The 12,167-nt window shown below is 18.1% G+C and overlaps 1 annotated feature.

Moving 5' to 3' along the window:
• Positions 1 to 2,152: 2,152 nt before the first annotated feature.
• Positions 2,153 to 2,218: a sequence feature (Short protein (CABS01_12969, KAK1487490.1) was converted to a misc_feature.).
• Between the last annotated feature and the right edge of the window lie 9,949 nt (positions 2,219 to 12,167).

Below are 12,167 nucleotides of genomic sequence, written 5' to 3'. Positions count from 1 at the left end.
CCTCTCCCTAATATTTTTATTTAATATACTTATTTATACTCTTTTTAAGTTCTTAATTATATTATTAAGTCTAAGCTTATTTATATTACTTTATTATATTAAAAAGGCACTAATAAGAGTAATACTTATTATAATATATTTATTTATTTTTTATAAGTTAATATTATTAATATAATATTTATTAAGGCGGTCTCTTTATAGCTTAGGGTTATTTAGTATAATACTTATAAGATCGAACTTCTAACTATTAAAAAAGCCCTAAGGGTTAATAAGTTATTAGTAACGTCTTAGTATTTTAATAAAATATACTTAAGGTAAATAGTTAAATAATAATAGTAATAGTATAATAATAATAAATAGCGAGAGAAGCGTTTTTAACTTTAATAAAAGAAATAAGGTAATAAATATAGGGAATTAATAGGGACGCATAACGAATTAATATAGATATATAGCTCTTAAGGATATATAATATTCTCTACTTCTAATTAGTTTAAAAAAACAGTACTTCTTTATAAAAATAATAAGAGTAATTATATTAATATAGCTATTCTTATTATCCTCTTTAACTTAAGCTCTAGTTTAAGATTTTTAAAAATAAAAATACTATTATAACCTACGTACTTATTTAGAACCGTTATATTACTTATTTAAAATTTATAAATTTTAAATAAGTTAGTAATCTAAGCTTTTATAAATTTTAAATAAATAAGGCTTTTTTTATTATATATTTAAGATATATAAAGAGTAAATTATAATAATATCTACTTAATTACCTTTTTTAACGTAGTTATAATAATTTATTATTATTATAAACTACTTTTTATTAGCTCCGTTTTCTTTAAATACTAAGCTATATTAGCTATTTATTTATATAATTCCCTATTATTCTTTTTTTATTAAGAACGTTAAACTAGCTCTTTATTTATTATTAAAATAAGCTTAATATCTAGTTTTAACTTAGCTAACTTATTTTTTTTATAAACTTAGTTAATATTAACTTATTTTTATTCTTAAATAAGTAGCCTCGCTTTTTATTATTAATACTTTAGTTATTATAAGTAGTATAGGCTTAATTAGCTAACTAACTTTTTTTAAATAAGGTTAGTTATAATAAAATAGGCTATACTATATTCTTTAGCTTATTATAAAAAGATAGAATAATTTTAAAATTAAGGATTTAGTAATATAAATTTAAAAAAGACGTTTTTTAAAAATATTACTAAGGGTATACTTCTTATTTATTAAAAGTAGCTAAATTTAATATTTTAAAATAGATTTTATAATAATATAAGATACTTAGCTTAGTTAAAATAGTATAATTTAGATTATAAAATCCGAGGGGTTTTAAAAATAGCTTCTTATTAAATAATATTACTTTTTTTATAAGCCGGCCTTATATCCTAATTAAAATAAAATATTTTAAAAAAGTATTATTCAAAGTTTACTTAGGTACTTAAAGCGAGTACTTATATATTCCTAGTTTATAAATACCTTATCCTTTATATAAACTTAATAAAAGTATAGCTCTTAATTATTAATTATATTTTATGTAACGTTAATAAGCTAATATAAGTAACTAAGATTATTTAAGAAATAACCCTTAATATTATTATTACTTAACTTAGTATTAAAAATAACGTAAGTATTAAAGTTCTAGTATTTTTAAATAAAATAATAGGCTTATTATACTTTTAAAAATAGGTATATTACGTAGAAGTACTAAAAAATTAGGTATTAGTTATTAAACTCTTTATAAAGCTTAATCTAGGCTTTTTTAAAAATATACTTAGTCTTAGTAAAAATAATAAGCTTTTATATTATAAAAACCTTATAATACGTATAAGGGGGGGGCTTATTAATAAGTATATTAATATAGGTCTTATCCTTATTACTTAGTATAACTATTATTTATATTAATAACTAATATCCCTTATTATTAAACTTATTATTATTACTACTATAACTACGGTCCTTAACCAATTTTTACTTAGCTTTAAGTATATAATATTAAAATTAATATAATAAATATAAAGTTATTATTAAACGTCTAAGAACTACTCGTTTAGTATAGCTTTTATTTATTTATTATAATTTATAATAATAATAATAAAATAACGGACTAAGTATTAGTTTATAAATTAGTAGATACTTACTAAAAGAAATTAAAAACCCTTTCGTTTTTTATTATTAATAAGGCCGAACGCAGTATTATAAATAAATTTAAAGTAAGTTTATTTAATAACTTAGAAAAGAGAGAGCTTAAAGCGATTAGTATTATAAGTATTATTAAAGCTAATTACCTTAGGGAATCGCTTTTATATTTAAAAATAATAAAAAAAGGTCTAAATAAAACTAATAAAGTAGTTTAGCTCGTTATTTACTTATTTTATTATATATAAAATATCTTACTTATTAAATAGCTTAATTAACGCTATAATTAACGAGTATTTAACTAGTTTTTTTTAGTTTATACGAGCCTTAATATTATAAATATTTTACTAAGTAAATAAAGACTTTAAGAACTACTCTTAGATAATAATGCGTACGTTATGTACCTAAATCCTAACCTGTTAGTTTATAATTTTAATAATATCCTTAACTAGCTAAATAAGCTTATAATAAAAAGGGTATATAAATACTTTAAAACTAGGCCTATAGTTATATTAATTATATTAAAGATCTTTATATTATTATAATAATTACTATCCCTCGATTTTAACCTTAATAATTAACTTCTATTTATAACTATATTTTTAAAATCTTTATTAATTTAAACCTATACTACGGCTAAGCTTAAGATATTTATATTAGTTATATTAAAATATATACTAAATATTCTTCTTATTTTATTTATACCCGTAATATTTTATAATACTAAAACTATTAACCTTAATAAAAGTATTAACTTAATTAAAAAGAGTATTTATTATTAGCTCTAAATTATTAAGAATTAATAAGTTTAGGGTTTTATTTAAGGGAGAGGAGGAGGATTTATTACTTTAGGTATAATAAAAAACTACGGTTTAAAAAGATAATAAACTTAAAAAAGGGTTTTATTATAAAAATAAATAGGGTACTAAGTTTATTTAAGAACCCTACGTTTCTTATTATAAATAGCTTTATTTATATTATTAAATAAGGCTAATTATTAACTTTTTATTAATCTTAATAACTTATATAATAAACTAAAGAATATTATTAAACTATTTTATAATAGGCTAAGTAAGTTATTAAGATTTATTAAAAAAAGGAGAGGGACTAGGTTTTAGTAATATTCGGGGGAGGGTAGTATATTAAGTAGTTTATATCCTTTTTAAAAAATAATATATAAAATAAAATATAAACTATTTAAACTCTTTATTAAAAAGGGGAGGACTATATATTAATAAAAATCGGGGAATAGTAAAAAGCTAAAAAATATTAGTTTTATTAAGGAATTTTTAATTAAAATAGAAGGTTAGTTTTATTTTAATATATCGGTACGGATAGTAAAATAGTAGTTATGTTTTTTATAATAGCTTAGGTAAAATATCGTTTATTAAGTTACTATATATATAAGGATCGCTAATTTTATAAAACTAGCTAATATTAATATAGCTTCTATTTAAAATAAGAGATAATAATATATTATTATTATTAGAGCGTTAGCGTTTTATAAAATAGTTTTAATTATCTAAGTTATTAAATTAAGCTCGGTAATATAAGTTTAGTACGTAAGCTATTAAAGGAGCTATTCTATATTATATAAACTAATATAACTTTAAAAAAAAGAGGACGTAAAATATATTAAGTTAATAATAGCTTTATAATAAAACTCCCTTAAGGTATAATCGTATAAAGGAGATTATAAAAAGGGATAAGTATTTTTAAAAAAAGTAATAAAATCTAAGTATATTAATAATAAATTTTTAGATTAATTAGAAGTAGAGAATATTATACGTCCCTAAGAGCTATACGTCCGTATTAATTCGTTATACGTCCTTATTAATTCCCTAAATATATATATATATATATACGAGTTAAAGTTAAAAGTACTAGGGTAGATATCGTAAGGTTAATATTATTTAATAACGGTAACGAGGGTATTTTTAATATTATTATTATAAACTATTATTACTTAGCGGGCTATAAACTTAGCTAAGTAAGCGTAGGCTTATAAAGTAGTAGCGTTAGGTACTTAATATTGCCGTTAATAATCCGTAATTATAAACTTTATAAGAGGGAAAGTTAAAAAGGTAAAAAATTTAAAAAAAAATAGTCTATTGAAATAGTAAGAGTATTTATTAATACTATATATTAATACTATATAAAGGATATTAAGAATCGCCCGAGTAGTTAGTAAAAGTAGAATACTAAAACAAATATAATATTAATAAATACTCCTACTATTTTAATAGACTATTTTCTTTAGATTTTTTGATTTTTTAACTTTCCCTCTTATAAAGTTTATAATTACGGATTATTAACGGCGATATTAAGCGCCCAATACTACTACTTTATAAGCTACTTACTTAGCTAAGTTTACTACCCTTTAGGTAATAATAGCTTATAATAGTATAGTATTAGAAATACCCTTATTACCGTTATTAAAAATAATACTAACCTTATTAATATACGTTTTTAACTTCGACTTATATATATATATATATATTCGTTACCTCGTTTCTTTTATTAAAATTAAAAAACGCTACTTCTCTCGCCGTTTATTACTATTATCTTATTATTATTACTTTATTACTATTACTTTATTACTATTATTATATTACGGCTAGCTAGTTATAGTAAGTATATTAGTAAAAGTTAAGGCTACGAGTATTAAATAAATAGTATCGTAATCGTAAATAGCTTCCCTAAAGCTATATTTATAAATCGTAAAATAAATAAAGCTTTAATAATTAATTATAGTCTTATTAAAGGGGTTCTTAGTAAAAATAGTTAAAAGTAATTATAAGATTTAATACTAAGTTAATTATTAAAAAAGCTATAAAAAGTCTATTTTTAAGCCTAGCTTAAGTTTATACTATATATAAATCTCGTTCCTAAATATATCCTTTATAATATTTTTATTTACTATTATTTAACTATTTACTAAACGGTTATTTATCTTATTTATTTACGATCATCCGTCCTATTTATTTATAATCGTTCGTCCTATTTATTTATAAGCGTCCGTTTTTTATTTTATTATATAATCGTAATTACGTAACTTATTTATAGTTCTTCTATCCCGAGAGGAGTTATTTTAAATCCGTATTTTTATATATATAGTATAATAGTTATTATAGGTCCTATAGGGCGAGGCCCTAGCTTTATTATACGTATTAAGTTATAATATTAGCTTCTTTTTTTAAAAGTCTAGTCCTCTAGGCTTATAAATAGGTCGTTTATTCCTAAATTAGGGAATTATTAAGTATTTTTTTTTAAAATATATTAATATAATATTAAGTTAAATTAAAAAATCGAAATTTTTAATAACTACGTCTCGTTATAAACTATTATATATTATTCGTTTTTTTAATAAAGGTATAAAAATAATATTTTATTTAAATTATTACTTATAAAAGGTCCGTTATTTAGTTCTTCTTAATTCCGAAGTTTATAAAATATACTATTACTTAAGTATTTTATATGATACGTTTATTAATACTATTTATATTTATAAATACTACGTTTTTATTTATAAATTTTAGTTTAATTAGGTATAATTAATTAGTTAATAATAGAGTTTAATTATTTTAATTATAAAAAAAAAATAAAAGAGTCGTAGTTTTAAAAAAGAGCTACGGAGTTATAAAAAAAGGCTAAGGCTTATTAATAAGCTTAGGTTAAGTTAAATAAGTCGTTATTTAAATTAGAACGTCTTTATTTTTAAAAGCGAATAGTATTTAAAAAAAGTCGAGTTATATTAAAAGAGTTTTTTAAAAATTTTAAAAATACTTTTTTAGTAGCTTATAAAGTATAAATTAATAGTATTTTTAAAATTATTAATTAGGATACTATAATAACTAAGAGTTCTAAATTTAATTTTAATTTTAATATTCTTTAAGAAACTATTAAGAGTTCTAGAGGTTCGTAATAAGTTCTTATATATTTTTTTTATATTCGTAGTTTTTTTATTTCATAAAGAATTCTCGTATTTTATTTTTAATTTTATAGTTAATAATTCGTTTAATTTTATACTCTAATTAGTTTAGTTCGATAATAATATAATCTTTTATATATAAACCTCTTAATATAAGTTTAAATAATAAAATATAAAAAACGGGATAGTATTATATCGTATTTAGTAATCTTAATTTATAATTAATTAATAAGACTTTTTTAATAATTTTAAAAAATCTAAGTTTTTTATAATTTAACTTATTATTTAGTTATTTAGTTTTAATATTATAATAAAAGAAATAAGTACTATTCCCCTTTTTCAAAAATAGTCCTCTAATCCTTAATCTATTTATATTTTTTTTTATATATTATTATATAAACTTAAAGTTTAGTAAAGCTTATTTATAAATCTTTTTAAATTTATTTACGTTTATTATAGCTTTTATAGCTTATAGTCCTTATTATACTTCTTTATATACTATTAATTAAAATCTATAATTAAGGTAAAACGGGGATTCTCTTATACTTTTACTAACTATATTATTATATACGAACTAGGCTATTAATAAAAGCGTTACTTAATTATCCTAGTTATAGTTTATATAATAACGAAGGTATATTTTAAGGATTTAGTTAATTCTTTTTATCTATCTATTAGTTTATAAATAAAATAATATTAATAGTTTATAATCTATACTAAATTACGAAATTAGGGATTTTTAAAACTTTAAAATAAATAGTTTATTTCTATCTAAAATAATTTCTTTTAATAAACCGTAGTTCGAGAGTATAACCTTAGTAAATATATATACTAGGTCTTTTATAATACTTAATTTTTTATAGGGAATAAAATGTACGAACTTAGTAAGTTAGTTAACTATAACTAAGATATTATTATACTATACTTTAGTAAATAGTTCTCTAGACTTTAATAATTTAATAATAAAGTCTTATATAATTAATTATTATACTTTTATTAGTAGTTATAGTAATTATAGCTTATTATAAAGCTTATATAAGCTATTTTTACTTTTTTTATAAGTTACGTAGTTCTTAATTATTTTTATAATTTTAATGCGTATAGTAGATTTATTATAATATTAATAAATCCGTTTTTATATTTTAATAATTCTTTAATAACTATATACTAATATATTATAAATTTTTATAATAAGCTTAGGGATTATTTTTTTAATTAAGCTAGTATTAATCTTTTTAACTATTATAAAAAGCTTTATAATTAATATAAAGCTACTATCCTTTTTTTATTTAAAAATAACTTATATTTCTTTAGGGACTACGACTTTATAATTAAGTCTTTTATTAAGAGCGTTTATTTTATTATTTTCTAAACCTTTTTAATAAATAATTTAGAAATTAAACTTAAATAAGAACTCGCTTTACTTAATTTATCGTTTATTTAGGTTTTTATTTATTATAAAATTTATAAAGTTCTTATAGTTTATATAGACTATAACTTCGTACTTAGTTCTAAATAACTATAGTCTCTATTCTTAGAATACTTCGATAATAATTATAAGTTCCTTATTATAAATTTACTAATTTAATTTTATTTTATAAAATATTTTAAAATAAAAATAATATAAATAAAGCTTTTTTTATTTATTTCGTTATTTTAGAACTGCTCTTATAATAAAATTTAAAGTATTAGTCTTAATTTCGAAAAGCTTTTAAGGGTCCGGAATTATAATAACTAGTTCGGAGACGACTATATTCTTAATTTTAATAAATACTTTTTTATACTTAAGATCTTAAATAAATAGGGTATCTTTTTATATTAAGTTATTAAAAAGTCTAACTACGCTAATATAGTTTTTAAAGAATCGTTAATAAAAATTAACGAATTTTAAAAATCCTTATATATCCTTAACGTTTTATAATATAAGCTAATCCCTAACTACTTTTATTTTTAATATTTATATATAAATTTATCTTAATATAATAATATATTTAAAGAAGTTTATTTTTTATATATAGAACTCGTATTTAGAGAGTTTAGTATATAACTTAGTATTTTAAAACTTTTAGAATACTATATAAATATACTTTTTATATATTTTAAAGTTAGGGGAGAAGATAAGAATATTATTAATATAAATAATAATAAAAATATTAACGTACTCCCGGAGTACGTAATTAATTATTATTTAAAAAGTTATTAAAATATTAATAAGTCTAAAGGGTATAACGAGGTACTTAAAGAGTCCTTTATAAGTTCGAAATACCGTTTTTTATTTTTATTTTTTTTTAATTCGAATTTAGTTAAATACTTTTTTAAGATCTATAATAATAAACTAATTAGCTCTATAAAATAGGTCTCTAAACTTAGTAATAAATAATAAAGGATAGTAATTCTTTTTTATAATTTTATTAAGTCTTTTATAGTTAATAATTAGTTTTTGTTTTTTTATTCCTTTTTTTAATACGAAAAATAAGGGTAATCTTATAAAAGAATTCGATAATTAAATACGTCCTTTTTTAAGTTTTTTATTAATATATTTATCAAAGTATTCCTATTCTTCTTAATTTATTAAGTATATTAAAAAGAACCTAGATTATATTCCTTTTTTAAATTCGATTTTTATATTTTAATTATTATATTTTAATAACCCTATTTCTTTAGGTTTTATAAATAGTTTTATATATATTTAATACTTTTTAAGTATAGTTTAGAATCGTTACGATCCCTAATTATTAGTACTAATTATAAACTTCTTAAAGCTTTTTACTATCTTAATAAAAGCTATATATTATATTTATTCTCGTTCTTTAGGAGTTTTTAAAAATCCGTTTAAACCCTTTTTTTTTTAAGTCGTTTAGTAACTAGATTTTCTTAGAGGACCTAGTTAGTAATTTAATTTATTTATAAATTATATTTTCGTAATTACGAGATTTTTAAAATAATATTAATATTTCTAATCTCCATAATATTATATTATAATTATTCTAACTAATTATTAATATATATTAAGAGGTATATAGTCTCTTATTTAATATATTTATAATTATAATTAACTCGTTCTCTTTTTACTATTTATAATTAATATAAATTATTTTTTTATACTTATAGTAAGTTAAGTTTATTTACTATCCTTAATAAAATATAATTTTCTTATACGCTACTATTAATAATAATATTTAATCCTCGTTTATAAATATTAAAATTAACTCGTAAGTATATGTCGTTATATTAATTAGTTATATATAAGAACCTTTTTTTTATTCTTATTTTTTATTATTTTTTCGTAATTAGCTTTTTTAGTTTTTTAATATACGCTTTTTTTATTAAATACCTTATTTATATAATTCTTATTATTCTCTCTAAGCCTTAGCTTTTTTAATATAATAAACTTAATATTAGTCGTATTTATAATCTTTTTATTTTATATATTCGTTATTAAAGTATTTTATAAAAATGCTAGGGTCTAAGCTAAATATTACTTTATTATTATTATTAAAACTTAGTAATATTTAGCTAAGTAGTTAGTCCTCTATATAAATATCCTTAATAAGCTTATTATTATATTTTTATAAATAAAAGTGGCTATTTTATTTATATATAAAGTACTAAAAGTACTTATTATTTAAGTATTTTATTTAAAATAATTCCTTATAAAAGGGGTCCTTAAGGTTAAATAAAAAGTAGTTTTTATTTATATAGGGGGTTATTACGACCTTTTTACGTTTTTTAATTTTATAAAACTAAATAGTTTAGTTATTTTTAAATAAATAAATATATTTATACCGTAGTTCGTCGTTATCCTTTTTAAAGTTAGTATTATTAATATTAAGTAATACTTTATAATCGATCTTTATCTAAATACGTTATTAAGTAACGTTATAAAGTTCGTCCGAATTATAAAGTAATTTTATTTTATTAAAATAAAAAGAACTAGTTCTTATATTAATATTTTCTTTTTTTTTTAAATTAAAGTTAATTTTTTTTTTTTTATAATTTTAAAATTAAGAGTCGGTTTTTTAAGTACTTCGATCTTATTTTTATATAAAAAGTCTTTAAGCTACTCCTTAACTTTATAAATAAATTTCTTATTACTATTTATTTTTCGTATTATATAAATAAACTTAGTTAAGATCTTATTTAATTTAAATCCTTTTTTAAACTTAATAAGTTATTTCTAGTTTATATAGTTTTATTATACTATATAAATAAGGCTATTTATAATTTTTTTTATATCGGGTCCTTTTTTTTTAAATTTAAAGAGTTACTCTTTTATATTAGTTAAGAGTCTTTATTTAATTCGTTTTTTAAAAAAGTAAAATATATCCCTTATAATAAGGTCCGTTTTAGCTTTTTCTTTTATATTCTTATAGATCTAAGAGAGTATAATAATATATTTAATTTTTTTTTTTTTAAAAAAATATAGGGTCTATAAGCGGGTATTTTTTTTATTATTATTATTAAGGTTTTAATAAGAAATAAAGTAAATTATTTACTATTTTTAAGTTATTTTAAGTACTATCCTATTTATTTTTTATTATTTTAATAAATAAGATAGTTATTATTATAATAGGCCGTTTATAAGAGTTACTTATAGGGGACTTCTTTATTTATAATATTAGCTCGTTTTTTTAAAATAAGTTAGTATTAAATACGCTTAAGTTATTAATAATTTCTAATTATATATCTTAGCTTATTATAGTTATAATATTTAAAGTCCTTTTTTTATTAGGGTTTTTTATGTTTAGTAATATTAAAGTTTATAAGTCCTCTATATTATTTATAAAACGTACTTTATTATTATTAATTTTTTAAATTATTTTAATAATTACTTAGTAACTTATTATAATTTTAATATTTTTTATTAAAGTTAGTTTAAGGGCGTTATACTTCCCCCTTTTTTTTATATTATTTATATAATTAAATATTAATTTTAATAATAAGTTTAGTATACTATAAGAATTTTATTAATATTTTTATTTTATTAAGTTCGTTCTTAATTTTATTTTTTAATCCTTAGTAAAATAAAAAAATATAGGTTTCTTTAATAAAATCGAGTTATATTATAAATCTTTTAAACTTAGTAACGTAATATAAAGCGGACTTAGTTTATTAAAAATTAGTTAGGTCTTTTTTAACTTATTATTTTTTATTAAAGTCTTAAAATAGGGATTTAAAAATATTCTAAAATCTTATTATACTACTAAAAATATTTATAGTTTTTTTTTTATAATAGGGTAAATAGCCGTTATTATTAAAGAATTTTTTTTAAAAGGGTTCGAACTATTTTAAAGCTTGTTTTTAAAAAAAAGTTATTATATAAATAACTTATTTAGTTTTATTATAAAAATTAGTAATATAGAACGTTTAATAAGTTTTAATCTAAATTAAAAATCCCTTAAGATATTTAGTAGTTTTATTAAAAGTAATAAGTATGTTAAGCTTAAGTTTCTCTTATTTATTTATAAAAGTTTTAATAATATTAATAATAGCTTAGAGGGTTTTAACTTCTTATTTTAAATTATTTTTTTTTTTTTAATTTTTAAATTAGTTATAGTTTTATTAACTATATTTTAAAAAGTAGTAATATTTTTATTATTCTTAGCTAAAGTTACGGCTATTTAAATAGAGTTATTATTAAAAAGCTCCGTAAGTTCCTTATTCTACTTATTACTTTTTTTAATAATACGTCGTATTTTTTTATAATTTACCTTTTTAAAAACTATATTATTATTAAAATTATAAATAATATTAAGTATTTTATTATTCTTAACCCTAGTTAGTTCGCTAGTTAAGTTAATAAGTTATTTAAAATTAAATAAAGAGGTACTTAGGGTCTTAAAAAATATTATTATTCGTTTTTATTACTTAGTAAGTTTTATAAAGTTAACTTACTAAATAAGAGTAATTAAAATATTATAACTAGCTAGTTATAATAAGTATATTAGTAAAAGTTAAGGTTATAAGTACTAAATAAATAGTATCGTAGTTATAAATAGCTTCCCTAAAGCTATATTTATAAATTATAAAATAAATAAAGCTTTAGTAATTAATCGTAATCTTATTAGAGGGGTTTTTAATAAAA

This window comes from Colletotrichum abscissum, assembly GCF_030869225.1.
Source record: "Colletotrichum abscissum strain IMI 504890 chromosome Unknown Scaffold_41.1, whole genome shotgun sequence".
Lineage (NCBI taxonomy): Eukaryota > Fungi > Ascomycota > Sordariomycetes > Glomerellales > Glomerellaceae > Colletotrichum > Colletotrichum abscissum.
This window is presented reverse-complemented; position numbering and strand designations above follow the sequence as displayed.